The sequence below is a fragment of the Pelodiscus sinensis genome, chromosome 31 (assembly GCF_052426305.1).
Source record: "Pelodiscus sinensis isolate ZL-2025 chromosome 31, ASM5242630v1, whole genome shotgun sequence".
NCBI classification, from domain to species: Eukaryota; Metazoa; Chordata; order Testudines; family Trionychidae; genus Pelodiscus; species Pelodiscus sinensis.
The window spans coordinates 15998713-16002500 of record NC_143082.1 but is presented as its reverse complement, the minus strand read 5'-3'; the positions used below and the strand labels follow the sequence as shown (position 1 = coordinate 16002500).

At 64.5% G+C, this 3788-nt stretch overlaps 1 long non-coding RNA gene across 1 annotated transcript in view; it reads left to right on the top strand.

Annotated features, from left to right (window-relative positions):
- The window catches only part of LOC142818902 (uncharacterized), a 41176-nt gene extending 37728 nt beyond the window's left edge, over positions 1 to 3448 (top strand). The window contains exon 3 of the long non-coding RNA XR_016348161.1: positions 2993 to 3448. This is a non-coding gene — a long non-coding RNA (uncharacterized LOC142818902). The remainder of the gene's footprint in view (positions 1 to 2992) is intronic.
- Positions 3449 to 3788: the final 340 nt, after the last annotated feature.

Below are 3788 nucleotides of genomic sequence, written 5' to 3'. Positions count from 1 at the left end.
TCACTCTATGGCTGATGACTCTCCCTCATCCCCCTGGCCAAACCTTCGGAGCATGATTGGGCAACTAAGTAGTGCTGAGTTGAAAGAGGCACAGGCCTGGACTGGGCCTTCCATTGCTGACACCGTTAACTCTGGAACCTAATGATGATGCAACGTCAGCATCGCTGGCTATTTCACGGGTGATAATATCCAGCCACCCTAGGAGCCTAGGGACTGTGGGCAGAGCTTCAGGCAACCTTTCCATTAGGCACCAGACCTGTGCATAGCTGGGGCAAGGTTTCCCGGTGCAAACGGGGCAGCCGGAGCGGACAGGGGCTGGTGTGTGTGTTTGGGGGCAGGATTAGACAGGGTAGGGGCAGTGTTCCCTGTAAAATGAGCGCTTGGGTGGTTACTCGGGTGATTCAGGTGCCACCTTGCTGATTAGCAGAGCACCCACACAGCCCACAGCAGGTGTTTCTATGGGTGGTGCACATCTGCACATGTGAACGCAACAAAATGTATTCTGCACATCTGTGGATTATCAGGGACACTGAGGGGGGGTGTACTGGTGGAGGAGGGGCTCTGTGGGAGCCCAGGGAGGATGGGGTAGAAGCCGGGGGCAGGCGTGTGTTAGGGTGGGGGTTGTCCTAGGTGAGCAGCATGGAGAGAGTTAGGGAGAGGATCCTAGAAAGCCAGACAATTTTCCTGCAGTGAATGATGCGCCCGGCTCTGGGGAGGAGCAGGGCCTGGATTCCTGCAGAGAATGATGCGCCCGGCTCTGGGGAGGAGCAGGGCCTGGATTCCTGCAGAGAATGATGCGCCCGGCTCTGGGGAGGAGCAGGGCCCGGATTCCTGCAGAGAATGATGCGCCCGGCTCTGGGGAGGAGCAGGGCCTGGATTCCTGCAGAGAATGATGCGCCCGGCTCTGGGGAGGAGCAGGGCCTGGATTCCTGCAGAGAATGATGCGCCCGGCTCTGGGGAGGAGCAGGGCCTGGATTCCTGCAGAGAATGATGCGCCCGGCTCTGGGGAGGAGCAGGGCCCGGATTCCTGCAGAGAATGATGCGCCCGGCTCTGGTCCTGCCTCCCCATAGCGGAGCGGTGCCAAGGGTGTGTTGCAGCCTCCCCTTTTACCCAGCTCGGGGGCTGTGGCTCCTCCAGCCCCCAGCGCAGTGGGAAGGGGGCAGCCTGGCTGGAGGCTTTGTAGGCCAGCGAGCGGAGGGACCGGGCGACTGGCCTGAAGGACGCAGCCAAGGGCGAGCTGGAGACGGCGAGAGCCCCGGGCTGCCTGTTCCATGCCCCAGGGACGAGCTCGGGGGGATACAAAGGGGGAGGCGCTGGGGTTCCACAGGGGGGTGTGGTTGCCGGGGGCGGGGGGCTCAGGTATCAATGCAGGGGGCAGGGCTCTGCAAGGCTGCACACGCCCGGCTCCACATGGCAGGTGACCCTCAGCCCCCCATGGTGTCCAGGGCAGAGCCTGCCCCAAGTCTCATTCCCACCCCCGTCACACAGGGGGCGCTGCATGGGGGGGCACCAAGGAGCTGGTGTTTTGTTTCCCCTTAAAGGGCCAGTGGCTCCCCCCCATATTATCTCCCCCCCCCCCCGATGGGCTGTAGTTAGGTCCAGCCCCTGCTGCCTGAGTGAGATCTGGGGAGGGTGTGTGTGGGGGGGGGGGCTGCACGGATCATGGAACATTGTCGCTGGATCCACAGCCCCCCAATCCCTGCTCTGCACATCCCCCCCATGCCTTGAACCCAGCTGCCCCCTTACAGCCCCCTCTCCAGCTGCTCAGCTCTTTCCCCGCCCCTGCCCCCGCTGTTCGTTAATCCCCTCGTCAAGCCTTCCCCTACTGGGGATTAGTGGGGCTGCCAGGCTGGGCCCCCCGTGGCCAGGGGCTCGGTCTCCCTGGGAAGGGAATTTCCTCCCAGTGGCTCCAGGCTCCCGGCGTTAGCTGTGGGCGGGGGCCCTGCTCGGTATCTCAGGAACCCGGCATGTGAGCTCCACTGGGCGGGCCTGGGGCCAGCGTGCGGGGGGGCTGGATGGGGCGGGGGGCTTGGCAGAGGAATGCAGAGGCCGGTGGGAGTCGGGGGGCCCGGCTGGGTTGGGTTGACATGGCCTGGAGCCGGCAGGGAGCGACCCCCTGCGATGCGATCCAGGGTCTGTGTGCCAAGGGGGGCAGAGAGCGCTGGCTGGGCCAGGGGGACTCGGGGCCCCCTGGGGCCCCTGTGTCGGGCTGGGCAGGGTCTGGGCACCGCCGAGGGCGTCCGCTCAGGGCGAATTGCTCAAAACCAGGGCTCCTTACTGCCCCTGACTGGGGCCCTTCCAAACAGGCCACACACCGGTCCCACCGAGCGCTCCAGCCGCCAATCCGGCCGGCAGGAACCTCATGAGCAAAACCCCCCGGACACCCCAGCTCTCCCTGTGCCCCAATCCGCCCCGGGGCCCGCACAGGTGGGGGGCTATAGAACCAACCTCACCCACCCCCAACGGCTCCTCCCCCTCCCAGAGAACCAGCCCCAGGTCCCGGTCAATTTGCGCTGTGGATCGTACCCACAAGGGCGCGCTGGGCCCGTCCTTAGCATCTAAGAGCCGAAGGTTTATTCATAAAAGAAGGAAAAGGCGGCGAGTGCGAAGGGGAACACGTCACACGCACCAGTCGCCCAGCTCTCGGTGCAGGCTCTCGGCAGAGCTGTTCCAAACCGCCAGCTTAGACGGCTCTGGGGCCCGTCCTATGGCAGGAGGGGTCGACAATCCTTCCCGGCTCTGTCCCTCGCGAGGCTGCATCTGGGAACAGGAGCAGAATTGAAGGCCGGATGGAGTCGCCTCATGGCACTTTCTATCCATCCCGGGTACCAGTGACCTGTCCCCGTGTCCCGTGTCGGCAGCCACTGGATACTGGCTGCTTTGCAGGTCTCCGGAGCATCCCTCAGGCGTGTTGGGCACCTTGACAGCCACTGTCCCTGGAGCTGCGCTAATTAGCAGAGTCCCTGACTGAACAGTTGCTCTTTACAACAGGCCGTCCAGGCCCACGGCTCCGTCTCAGGCGGAGAACATCGCCAGGACCAGCCCGTCTCCATATCCCCACAGGAGATGTCCCGCCGGTACGTGCGTAGCAGACACAGAACCGGTAGGACACGCGCTTTCATTGGACGCCTCGCATGGCCCCTTTGTACAGACCTTGGGGTGCAGCAGTGATCTGCCTGATCCCCTTAAAATCCAATAAATGCGTCAAGGTGTGTGGGGTTAATCCAGGGCCTGTGTGCCCGGGGGCTGATAGTGCCATCTGGGCTGGGGAGCTCGGGGTCCCCTGGGACTCCCCCGCAGGCCCGGAGTGACTCGGGGGTGGATTCGAGTCCTGCCCCGTCACCCATTCCCCTGCCCCCGAGGTGGGACGTGTGACCCCCGGCCCCATGTCCAGCTGCACGCTGGGGGGGTGGTGGCTCTGAGATTCGGCTGCTCGTTGGACACTTGTGCGCTGGAGGAGGGCAGCAGAAGGGTTCAAAGCAGCCGGGGGGGGGGGAGGGATAGCCAGCAGCCTGCCCCTTGCTATCCAGCTGCCCCTCATGATGCCAAGGTCCCCACCCGTCCCTGGCCCAGCCCTGTTCTGGAGCTCACAGGATCGGGGCCGGGGATGGAGGAGGGGCAACTCCGGCAGCCTGTGCACGGGGCCCCTTGTCAGGCCCAGCACAAGCTGCCGCCAGCTGCCTTTGGAGCCAAACCAAGCGGCAGGACAACGAGCGGGAGCAGGGGCAGGGCCCTGCCTGTCCCCCCATGTGCGGAGCAGGGCCCTGCAGAACCGCTGTGCGGAGCT